The following is a 13,699-nucleotide window of genomic DNA, read 5'->3' as shown; positions in this document are numbered from 1 at the left end:
CTGTTAATACGAATATACTGTTTCTTCCTGCCCTACCAGCAAAACATACCTGTTTTGTGCCACATACCCTTAGTCAGGAGCTCCCATAATAAGGTAATTTGGTTTATTAATATATAATGACAGAAGCAGCTTAATGTTTACATCTTCCAGATAACAACATCTAGGACCTTAGATTACTTAAACTAAGTAATTTAATGAAATTTTTATTTTAGACTATGGACAGATCTATTTTATCCAATCATTTGTTTCTTTTGTATATTAACTACCCATTCTGACTGGCTACAAGTTGCATTTATCTCCCAGTAAACAAATACTAAATGTTTTCTTGACCAAACAAACTTTGAAAAATGAGACATTTCTCTTCATCTAGGCATTTTGAGTTTTTCTTTTGAAAAAATCATTTATTTTCTCAAACATACAGCAGTTGAGAAAGCTGCTTTCTTATGTTGAAAATAATGCATGTATTTCAGGCAAATTACATTTTAATACTACAGAGCAAGATATAAATGAAATTGAAATGAACATTTATTCCTGCAGCCATTTCCTAGAACACACAATGCCCACAGCCATAACTTGATATGAATAATGGTGGTATTAATTATTAGTGCTGCTGTTTTAATTGAGTACAGGGTACAATGGCATTTATTCAAATGTTCATCAACTGCACATAATAATTGTTTGGCAACATGCTACAGTAAGTGACATGATCTCTATTAATTCCTATGGTACTCATTGTTAGCATATGAATCATACTAAATTGTTTCAGTATTCATGTGGGTATAAACTGTAATTCCATGGGAATCCTATTGTAATTTGCCAGAGCATTAATTAATACTACTGTGAAAATATGAGCAGGTATGTTACAGACAGAAATAAGTAAGGAAAGCCAGCAACCTAAAGCCCCAAATGATACTATTTTCTATTATGACCATTAGTATTTTTTAGATATGTGAAAGAACTGCCAAGTATAGGAGGTGACCCAATTAATCAACTCATATCTCTCATACCCAGTAGGTTATTGGAGGATCCTCAAAATTAATGCTAATTTCAGGAATTTCATCTCATCAGAAGGCCCTTGCCTCACTAATATTCAAAGGACCTCTGTATTTTAAATGCCTCAGGGGAATATTCATCTTTATAGTATTCCATCTAAAGGGAGATTTCTTGAGAATAACAGTCACTATTTTGCAGGCATTCAGGTAAATATAGTTAGGTCATATAACTAGTAATGACATATGCAATTACAACTGCATAAAAAAATACAGTGTCTAGGTTAAAATGTCAAGTTTTATTGAGTTCATCATGGTGTTGCAAAGGTGCAAAGAAGATGACAGTAGACATTACTTACCCAAATGGTTATGGCTACGTAAGCTTGGTCAGTTGATTAAACTCACTGTGTTTCTGCTGATTCATCTTTTTAATGTGGATCATATAATGTCTACCTATGAGAAGGGAGCTGCATCGAATGATTTCTTATGAGACCAGCCAAATCATCCAATGAAAATCTAAGACCTGAGACTAATTTGTCCAGACTACAGCTGACTAGTCTTCTCTTTGTCTCTCAGGCTGACGTTGCTCCTGTTCCCAGGTACATGTTTCTGTGTGTTTGTCTTTCTTCCTTCCAAATAGGAAAAGGAGTATGTCAAGGCTGTATATTGTCACCCTGCTTATTTAACTTATATGCAGAGTACATCATGAGACATGCTGGACTGGAAGAAGCACAATCTGGGATCAAGATTGCTGGGAGAAATATCAATCACCTCAGATATGCAAATGACACCACCCTTATGGCAGAAAGTGAAGAGGAGCTATAAAGCCTCTTGATGAAAGTGAAAGAGTAGAGTGAAAAAGTTGGCTTAAAGCTCAACATTCAGAAAACGAAGATCATGGCATCTGGTCCCATCACTTCATGGGAAATAGATGGGGAAACAGTGGAAACAGTGTCAGACTTTATTTTTTGGGGCTCCAAAATCACTGCAGATGGTAACTGCAGCCATGAAATTAAAAGCTGCTTGCTTCTTGGAAGAAAAGTTACGATCAACCTAGATAGTATATTCAAAAGCAGAGGTATTACTTTGCCGACTAATGTCCGTCTAGTCAACGCTATGGTTTTTCCTGTGGTCATGTATGGATGTGAGATTTGGACTGTGAAGAAGGCTGAGCTCCGAAGAATTGATGCTTTTGAACTGTGGTGTTGGAGAAGACTCTTGAGAGTCCCTTGGACTGCAAGGAGATCCAACCAGTCCATTCTGAAGGAGATCAACCCTGGGATATCTTTGCAAGGAATAATGCTAAAGCTGAAACTCCAGTACTTTGGCCACCTCATGGGAAGAGTTGACTCATTGGAAAAGACTCTGATGCTGGGAGAGATTGGGGGCAGGAGGAGAAGGGGATGACCTAGGATGAGATGGCTGGATGGCATCACAGACTCGATGGACGTGAGTCTGAGTGAACTCCAGGAGATGGTGATGGACAGGGAGGCCTGGCGTGCTGTGATTCATGGGGTCACAAAGAGTCGGACATGACTGAGCGACTGAACTGAACTGAACTGATATGTATGTAAGCATTTGTTGTTGCTGTTGTTCAGTTGCTCGGTCATGTCCAACTCTTTGTGACTCTATGGGCTGCAGCACGCCAGGGTTTCCTGTCCTTCACTCTCTCCTGGGGTTTGGTCAAACTCATATCCATTGAGTTGGTGATGCCATCCAACCATTTCATCCTGTCATCTGCTTCTCCTCCTGCTTTCAGTCTTTCCCAGCATCAGGGTCTTTTCCAATGAGTCACCTCTTCACATCAGGTGGCTAAAGTTAGGAGCTTCAGCTTCAGCATCAGCAGCCCTTCCAGTGAATCTTCAGGGCTATTTTCCATTAGGATTAACTGGCTTGATCTTCTTGCTGTCCAGGGGACTCTCAAAAGTCTTCTCCAGCACCTCATTTTGAAAGCATCAATTCTTTGGCACTCAGCCTTCCATGGTCCAAAAAAGAGACCATATTATTGATGTATTTTCTAAAGGTGTAATTTGCAGCAACTTCTTTCATTCACATCATGCCTAATGAGCACTTCATTCACTCAACCAGGACTATGTTCAGATGTTCAGACAGGTGTCCAGTAACCAGCTTTCTGCCAAAGAAAGTGAAAGTGAAAGTGAAGTCGCTCTGTCATGTCCAATCCTTTGTGACCCCATAGGCTGTAGACTACCATGGTTTTCCATCCATGGGATTTTTCAGGCAAGGGTACTGAAGTGGGTTGCCATTTCCTTCTCCAGAGGATCTTAAAAAAATCTATTTTGTTCTCCTTAGTTTCTTTGTATTATCTCTCTCTCTCTTTTTTTTTATCCCTCATACATAATCTATCTGTAAACTGAAACTGAAGTCGTTCAGTCGTGTCCGACTCTTTGTGATCCCATGAACTGTAGCCTACCAGGCTCCTCAGTCCATGGAATTTTCCAGGCAAGAGTACTGGAGTGGGTTGCCATTTCCTTCTCCAGGGGATCTTCCCAACCCAGGAATCGAACCTGGGTCCCCTGCACTGCAGGCAGACGCTTTACTGTCTGAGCCAACATTTATATTATACACATACAGCACATACATACTCACAGTCTTCTTTTTTAACTATTTTTCTTTGGCTTTTGTACTGTCATTTGTTCTTACCTCCCTTTTTCTGTTAATAAACATCAAATAAAGTTTCAGCCCTTGACTTTCTGCTTTCTTTCTCAATTCAGAATCTAGGTAGGAAAATAGATCTCCTGTTACTGTTGTGTGTGCGTTCAGATGTGTTCGATTCTTTGTGACCCCATGGACAATAGCCTGCCAGCCTCCTCTGTCCGTGGGATTCTCCAGGCAGGAATACTGGAGTGGGATTCCATAGGGGATCTTCCTGACTGAGGGATCTAACCCACATCTTTTGTGTCTCCTGCATTAGCAGGCAAATTCTTTACCACTAGTTCTATCTGGGAAGCTGAATTTCCTTAAAGAGTTAGTAATATGACTTGAGAACACCTGGTTGCCACAGACATTCCCAGTCACTGTCTATCCATTTTCATTACAATGTCTTAATTTGCACTTCAAGCTTGGACTATTGTAAAAGTATTTTGACATCTCAAGGTCTTTAGGTAATTCACCTCCTCTTGTTTCTTTTATTTCTTGCTTATTTTTTTACTTCTCCTCTTCACTTTCTGCTATGTTGTCTTCCTCACACACTAACACACCAATTCTAGTCAACAACCTACTGTGTATCCATCCATACTTTTCACCATGAATATAATTCATATTGAAACGAAATCATTCACACACAGAAATTTTCATGCATTTGTTTGAAAAATGAGAACATTTTATAATGTTTTTGCATCTTAACATTTTCATCCTAAAATACCACACTATTTTTAATGGCTGTACAATTTACCCACAATATGGGTATGCACAAATTATTTAACCATTGTCCTGATTAATAGACAGTCAAACTATTTCCAGTTTTTGACCACCATGTACAATTCTGCAATAAATGCACTTGTATAATTAATGTTTATTTATTTATTTAAAAAATTTTATGGAAAAAATTGCCATGGGAGTGAAAATTTTCAGTTAATAGTACATTCATGCTTTAATTTAATAGGTACATAGGGACTGTAATAATTTGTATGTCTACCAACAATGTATGAAAGTATCATTTTTCCTCAATTCCTGCCAGCGTAAAATGTTATCACATTTTTCCTTTATGAAGATAACTGACACTTCCTTGCTTTTTATTTTTTTCTTAGCATATCTGATGAGTTTGAACATATTTTTATGTAGTTGTCAAATTTGCAGATCATGAATTGTTTATTTCTCTTTGGACACTGCATCAAATGACCTGGCCATCTTAGCTTTTAATATAACAGAGATAATTTCACTTCTTCCTTCCCAATTTGGCTGTCATTTTTTTCTTCTTGCCTGATTGTTCTGGCTAGGACTTCCAGTATATACATTTAACAGAAGTCATGAAACTAGGCATCTTTGACTTATTCCTGAACATAAAGGAAAAGTTTTTCATCTTACACCATAATATTTTCCTTTTCTCCAAAGAACTTCTTTTAACATTTCTTGTATGGTAGGTCTAATGGCAACAAATTCTCTCAAATTCTGTTTGTCTGAGAAAGGCTTCATTTCTCCTTCATCTTTGAAAAATCATTCCTCAGGGTAAAAATTTCTAGACTGGTGTTTTCATTCTCTCAACACACTACTTATTTTACTCCCTTCTCTTTTAGCTTACATTGTATCTGAGAAATTTTATGTAATTCATATCTTGTACATACTATATGTATAGTATTTTTCCCTTTAGTTTCTTTTAAAACCTCTTCTTTATCTTGGTTTTCTGTAGTTGGAAAATAATATGCCCAGGTATATTTTTTGGCGGGGAGGGTGTTGGTTATTTGTCCTGCTTGATGTTTGCTGAGCTTCCTGAATCTACAGTTTGGTGTCCAACATCAATTTGGGGAAAATCTTACCCTTTTTTTTTTCCCCCCAAATATTGCTTTTCCTCTCACTCTTTCTTCTCCTTACAGTATTTCCATTACCTGTTTGTTACACCTTTTGAAGTTGACACACTCTTTGAAAATTTTATATTCTTTTTTCTTAATTCCCTTTCTCTTTCAGTTTTAGTGGTTTCTATTGAGATATCATCTAGATCAGATGCTTTCCTTACCTGTGTTCAGTCTACTAATAAACTCATAAAAGATATCACTTATTTCTATTTCACTGTTTTTGATCTCTAGCATTTTGTTTTTGTTTTTCGTTCTTCCTTAGAAATTCTGTCTCTCTGCTTACATTGCCTATTTGTTCTTGCATGCTATCTACATAACTTTATCAACTAGAGCCCATAGCATATTAATCCTGATAATTCCAATATCTCTGCCATGTCTGGATTTGAGACTTTTTCTATTTCTTCACATTCTGTTTTTAGCCTTTTGGTATACCTTATAATTTTTTTTTTTTCCTGGATAGCCAGATGTGAGGTACTTTGCAAAACAAACTGTTGTAAGTAGCCCTTTAGAATTGTGGTGTTGAGGTGCAAGAGGAGGGGTTTTTTAATAGCCCTATGATTGAGTGTCAGACTTTTGATGAAATTTTGCCTCAGGAATGTGAACTTCACAAATGTTTTTATTACCTTTCTTTGGTGGGACAGGATGGGCAGGGCAGGTTGCATTTGGGTATTTTCCTTCTCACACATGGATAAGTATGGTTGAGTACAGCTGATTGGAGTTCAGTATTTTCCTTTCTCCAAATCAGTCAGAAATAATCCCAATCAGATAATATCCCTGAAGTTTAGGCTCTGTTTATCTAGTTTCCCTAATGGGCAGGTCTCCTAAGAGAAACTGAGTATGTAGTCATAATTTAAAATACCTGCATTTCCCTTCCCAATCTAGAAGGATTTTCTTTTTTTTCCTCTGATATTTATGGGGAGAACATAATAGCAATCCTTGAGTTAAACTCACAAAAGTATATGGGTCTCCTTTTGGCTGGGTCCTCCTGGAGTATTTACTCTCAGAGCTGTCACACTGTGCCTCCAGGAATTCATCAATTACATTCAGGTTTTCCTACCCTGGCATTGATTCCTGTGCCAGTTTCCGCTTCTGAATCTCTGCTCTGATAAGACATGAAGTGAAGTCTTAGTCTCTCAGTTGTGTCTGACTCTCTGCGATCCCATGGACTGTAGCCCGCGAGGCTCCTCAGTCCATGGGATTCTCCACGCAAGAATACTGGAATGAGTAGCCATTCCTTTATCCAGGGGATCTTCCTGACCAAGGGACTGAACCCGGGTCTGCAGCACTGCAGGCAGATTCTTAACCATCTGAGTCACTATGGTTCCCTGAATTCACCTGGTTCTCCAATCACCTCGCTGGGTGCAGCGGCTTGCCTCCTGTCCTCAGATCTCTAATGGATCCAAAGAGTTTGTTTTCAGTCTACTCAGCTCTTTACCTATTACTGGCACAGAGTCCCTACTCCTAAACTCCTTACACGTGGAACCAGAAACCAGAAACAGCAGTGTGTGTTTTTTCTTTTTTTTAAGGTTCAGAACTCTGTTGATGGAATGGAATGTTCTGTTTTTTTCTTTCAGAAACATATGTTACATTTTGAAAGAGGCCTTTGGTGATATTTCATTAATATTGTATATTAAATTAAGTGTTCTTTGCCATTCTAATAGTAGTTTATCAGATACTTTGGTGCATACAAGTTAATGACTTCTTCATAAATTATACCTTCTACTTTTATAAAATACTCCTGTGTGTCTTGACAAATGCTTTTACTCTTATGTTCCACTTTTTAATGTTATCTTGGCTTCCCTGCTTTCTTTATGATTATATTCACTTACTCTCTCCCTGCCCAAGCCTTAATTTTTACTTAAAAAAAAATTATGTGTGTGTATGTTTGTGTAGTTTTAGTATTATCTTTTAAATACCTTTCTGCTTTCTATTTCCACAATAATGTGTCATAATAAGAACCAAAACCTTAGAGCTTTACAACAATAATCGCTTATTCATTGCTCACTAACTTTGCAGCAAAATTCAGCTCTTCTGACCTATGGTTGGCTGATCTCGGCTGGATTTGCTTACATTCAAATAGTCAATGGCGAATGAGTGGGAGTTCTTCAGATTTTGTCTATTTTTTTCTTATTTACCTAGAGATCTGCTCTCTGTTGGCTGATCTAGAGTGGTCTCCATTAGAACAATCTGGTACAACTCAGCTTATATTATGAGTTTTATCCTCCCTTGGGCTATCCCAAGGGCTTCCCAGATGCCTCAGTGGGTAAAGAATCTGCCTGCAATGCAGGAGGCGCAGAAGACGCAGGTTCGATCCCTGAGTCAGGAAGACCCCCTGGAGAAAGGAGTGGCTACCCATTCCAGTATTCTTGCCTGGAGAATCCCATGGACAGAGGAGCCTGGTAGTCTATAGTCCATAGGGTGGCAAAAGTGCCATGACTGAAGTAACTGAACATGCACACGTGGGCTATCCCAAGCGACTTGTCTTGGCTTTAGCAGATATGCAGTACCAATCAAGGGACAGCATGAGACACATTGTGACCTGGCCTCAGTCCCTGATACACTGATTTGGCTAAATAAAATTATGGATTCAAGCAGTGGGGAAATAACCATGCCCTTTTTCAGTATGAACATAAAAAAGTAAATAATTGAACTACTTTTTAAAATCTACAGTAAACATACAATAGATTTTTGTGTCTTAATTGAATACTGGGAAGATTCAGTTTGATTTTATTTTTATTTTTAAAATTTCATTTCCTTTTCATTTCATTATGTTATTTGACTGGACATGATGATACTCGTTCTTTACTTTTTATTTTATAATTTGAAAATTCTACTGTATCTATTATACTGTGATCAGTACTTGGTCACTTCAGTCATGTCCGACCCATTGTGACCCTATGGACTGGAGCCCACCAGGCTCCTCTGTCCACAGGATTCTCCAGGCAAGAATACTGGACTGGGTTACCATGCCCTTCTCCAGGGGATCTTCCTGACCCAGGGATCAAACCTGTGTCTCTGTGTCTGTTGCATTGAAGGATTCTTTACCCACTGAGCTACCTGGGAAGCCCTCTACTATATTAGTTTTACTTTATACTAGTAGTCAATCAGACACTTGTGTTGATTAGTATATGAAAGTAAAATACTGTTTTCCCTATGAAAGCATTCTGTTCTCCAGTGCTTACATCTGTCATCTCATGTGCATTTTCCCCATCTTGCTGCTGACCTTTTCATTTCTCTTTTATATTAACTGTTTTACTTTAGTACTCTAACTCTGACCCTACAGTTTTCTCTGTATCTTGGCCTTTTTATTTTGAGAATCTGTATTAAGATTTACTTTATACATTAAATTCAGCTTATGGTTATATTTAACTATATAGATATGTGGGTGCAAAAGAGTATGAGAAAAGGGTAGAGGAAGTACAACACAACAGAAGGACATTTCAAATAAGAAAATGCTTCAGAACTCACCCTTATTCTTCCCGTTTTCTGCTTTCTGTATCTTGTGGTCCATTTTTAATCTTTTTTTTTTTTTTGATTAGCATGCATGCATGCTCAGTTCTTAATTTGTATCTGACTCTTTGCAACCCCAAGGACCATAGCCTGCCATGCTCATCTGTCCATGGGATTTTCACAGCAAAATTACTGGAGTGGGTTGCCACGCCCTCCTCCAGGGTATTTTCCCACTCAGAATTAGAAACCATGTCTCTCGAATTTCCTTCATTTGCAGGTGGATTCTTTACTGCTGAGCCAGCACTTTGGTAAGTACATTTTTTTTCTCAGTGGTTAATATATATTCACTGAGCTGTCCTCATTAGCATAATGGTGAGTATCCCCTCCTGTCTCTCAGGAGACTGGAGTTCGATTCCTGACAGGGAGGCAACACACCCTTGCGGCTTCTCTCGTGGCTCAGCTGGTGAAGAATCTACCTGCAATGCGGGAGACCTGGGTTCGATCCCTGGGTTGGGAAGATCCCTTGGAGAAGGGAAAGGCTACCCACTCCAGTATTCTGGCCTGGAGAATTCCATGGGCTGTATAGTCCATGGGGTTGCAAAGAGTCAGACACAGCTGAGTGACTTTCACTTCACTTCATATATGTTCTTTTTAAAAAATACTTATTCATTTATTTGTCTGCTCCAGATCTTAGTTGCATCATGCAGGATCTCCTGTCTTCCTCGTGGCATGCAGGATTTTTAACTGTGGCGTGTGACTCCTCTGCATTGGGAGCACAGTGTCAGCCATTGAACCAGCAGGGAGCCAAGATGCCCTGTGCTATTGTGTACTGGGGTATGACAATGGGTGAGTCATTCGCCCCCTCTACAGACACCAAGGAGAAGCTACTGGGCTTCTGTTAGATTAAAGACTCAGATCATCTATTCTGACCCTCCTGGATTCCCTGAAGTGAAGTAGAATATGGTTAAGGTCTTCTTTTATTTTATTTATTTATTTTTTACTTTACAATATTGTATTGGTTTTGCCATACATCGACATGAATCCGCCATGGGTGTACATGTGTTCCCCATCCTGAAACCTCTCCCACCTCCTCCCCATCTCATCCCTCTAGGTCATCCCAGTGCACCAGCCCCAAGCACCCTGTATCATGCATTGAACCTGGACTGGCGATTCATTTCACATATGATAATTTACATATTTCAATGCCATTCTCCCATGTCATCCGGCCCTTGCCCTCGCCCTCTTCCAGAGTCCAAAAGACTGTTCTGTACATCTGTGTCTCTTTTGCTGTCTCGCATACATGGTTATCGTTACCATCTTTCTAAATTCCATATATATGAGTTAGTATACTGTATTGGTGTTTTTCTTTCTGGCTTACTTCACTCTGTATAATAGGCTCCAGTTTGATCTACCTTATTAAAACTGATTCAAACGTATTCTTTTTAGTGGCTGAGTAATATTGGTTAAGATCTTCTATACCAGCTTTTCTTTGACAAATCCAATGGTCTAAGTCTCACCAAAATTTACTTCAAGGAGATCCTTGCCACTGAATTCCCTTTCATTGATTTCCAGAGGTTCAGAGAAAGCCAGAAATATTTGTCTCTATTGTACTCCTTATGCCCTATATGCCTGTCTTGGTTTATAGGAGAATAGATTGTAGCTGAAATAAGAGAAAGAGAAGAAAGATACTTTTAGATGCCTTGTTAGAATTTCTATCACTGGAACCAAACTCCTGTCATAATAATTCAAAAAATTCTGCCTGTTCCCTGGTACAGATGCAAGGAATATTTGAGGAAAACCCTGAAAATTCATTTATCTTAAGGCTTCTGCCTTGCTGGCTACGAATTCTGGTTTGCTCCTTTTGGAATCTATTGTCCTTAGGTGTAAGTCAATACCATATCAATCACAGGATTGTCATGAGAATTAATTAATGCAAGAAAAATTCTCTCATCAGTGCCTGACATAAATATGTGCTGAATTGTTACTGCTCTTCAGTTCACCCAAAGTTTGAATGTACTTACTACACACTTAGAAACCATTGACTAAGCACACATTTTGAACTTCATTCTTCCTATGCTTCATATACAAGTATATATATTAAATAAAAATTATTGAAAGTACAGCAATGCATGGAGTTGGCAAAATGTGTATCCTATATCCAAACAGTTGGAATAGTTACATGACTGCAAAGCCATCTTCACAGTCACCATAAATGAAAGAAAAAGGCTATTGTGTGACTTGTCTATAGAGAGTAACATATTACACTATAAAAGTGTAATAAGGGAGCTGAAAGTTGTAAAGACTGATAGACTATTTGTATGAACACATAAGTAAGCATGGTTGGATATTACTGTTGCTTCACACACCCCCATGCCCACACAGGCATGCACATACATATCCCATCAGTAATGCCCAGAACTGTCATGAGTAGGGGATTGGTAGTAAAACCATTCCCTTAGGACCATGGCTACATTAGCAGTGAGATCCTGATTTGAATTTTTAAGTACAGCCTTCAAATCTATTAACTTTCATTTCTAATATCAAATTTTTAAGGAAGATAAGAAAAGAGCAGCGGAGCATAAAAAAGGTCAAATGAAGAATTATCTTAAAATGACATTTTTATGATTATAGCCATGTTTAATAACTTCAAATGAAGAATTATCCCCCATTTGATGTTTTTAAGACCAAGGCAGTGTAAAAACGTCATTTTAAAATGACGTTTTTACAATCAAAGCAATCTGTAAAAATGTCAGGTGAACAACTCAATGAATTAAATGTATCTAAGGATATAAAAAATAGGTTAAAATGTCCAGTGGAGCATTTCATTGACATTTGATGGTTTTTTCCAGAAAATATTGATCATAAAAATGCAGTAGTTAGTATGTTAGCATCTTTAATTTTGTTAGTTGTCTGTAGAAATGATGTATAAATAAATGTTCTGATCCATCATATCAAAGTGATAGATGATAATTTGACTAGTATCTAAATATCAAAATACATAGTTATTTAAATTTACCTTTGCAACATAGAATTAAATATTGAAATGAAGATATAGACAAACATGGAATTTTGCTTTTTAAAATATATTTTACAATTTTTTCTATTATTATATATGTAAGAACAAAGAATGAGGTGAACATTGTCAAACTTTTCTTACCCAAATGATATTTGACAAATTCCAGTACAACTAAAATTTGTCTAGAATCCCCTCTTTTTCATAAAAAGAGGTTTTGTGGGGATATGCACAAATATACTTCCTGGATGATCACCGTCCAATATCACTTCAAATATCTGTCTATAGCATCACTCCTTAGGAAAATCTTTGGTATTAATGGAAATTTCTATATCTGTGCTAACCATTAGCTTCATGTGACTACTGAGGAACTGAAATTCTTATTTAATTCTGAAGCACGTTTAAATATTCACATGTGCAGATATTTAGGAACTAATTTTCAGGCTGTCAAGTTTTGTTAACTTGGGATACAGTTCAATTCTACACTCAAATTTTCTGATTATGGAGTCTCTAGTGATGTAATAAGTCAGGGAATACTTCTATTGTGTGAAATAGCAAATGTTATTTGGCTGGTAATGTACTGTTGCTTAGCCCCGAAGTTGTGTCTGACTCTTTGCAATCCCATGGACTGCAGCGTGCCAGACTTCCCCATCTTTCATTTTGTCCCAGAATTTGCTCAAACTCATGTTCATTGACTCAGTGATACCATCCAGCCATCTCATCCGCTGTCATCCCCTTCTCCTCCTGCCTTCAATCTTTCCCAGCTTCAGGGTCTTTTCCAATGATTCAGCTCTTCACATCAGGTGGCCAAAGTATTGGAGCTTCAGCTTCAGCATCAGTTCTTCCAATAAATATTCAGGATTGATTTCCTTTAGGATTGACTGGTTTGATCTCCTTGCAGTCCAAGGGTCTCTTAAGAGTCTTTTCCAGCACCACAATTTGAAAGCATCAATTCTTCGGCGCTCAGCCTTCTTTACGGTCCAACCCTCACTTCTTTACCTGACTACTGGAAAAACCAAAGCTATGACTATACGAACTTCTGTCAGCAAAATGATATCTTTGCTTTTAATGTGCTGTCTAGGTTCGTCACAGCTTTTCTTCCAAGGAGCAAGTGTCTTTTAATTTCATGGCTGTAGTCACCATCTGCAGTGATTTTTGAGCCCAGGAAAATAAAACCTGTCACTACTTCCACTTTTCCCCATCCATTTGCCATCAAGTGATGGGACTGAATGCTGTAATCTTTGTTTTTTGAATGTTGAGTTTTAAGCCAGTTTTTTTCACTCTCTTTCACCTTCATCAACAGGGTCTTTAGTTCCTCCTTGTTTTCTGCCATTAAAGTGGTATCATCTGCGAATCTGAGATTGTTGATAGTCCTCCTGGCAATCTTAATTCCAGCTTGTTAGTCACTCAGTATGGCATTTCACATGATGTACTCTGCACAGAAGTTAAATAAGTGAGATGACAGTATGCAACCTTGATGTATTCGTTTCCCAATTTTGAATGTGTTTGTTGTTCCATGTCCAATTCTAACTGTTGCTTCTTTCCAGTTTCTCAGGAGAAAGGTAAGGTGGTCTGGTATTCCCATCTCTTTAAGAACTTTCCATTGTTTGTTGTGATCCACATAGTCAAAGGCTGTAGCGTAGGCAATGAAGCAGAAGTGTTTTTTTTTTTTAAATTCCCTTGCTTTTCTGTTTGGTCTAAAATAAAGACCATTAAAG

This window comes from Budorcas taxicolor, chromosome 14, assembly GCF_023091745.1.
Source record: "Budorcas taxicolor isolate Tak-1 chromosome 14, Takin1.1, whole genome shotgun sequence".
NCBI classification, from domain to species: domain Eukaryota; kingdom Metazoa; phylum Chordata; class Mammalia; order Artiodactyla; family Bovidae; genus Budorcas; species Budorcas taxicolor.
This window is presented reverse-complemented; position numbering follows the sequence as displayed.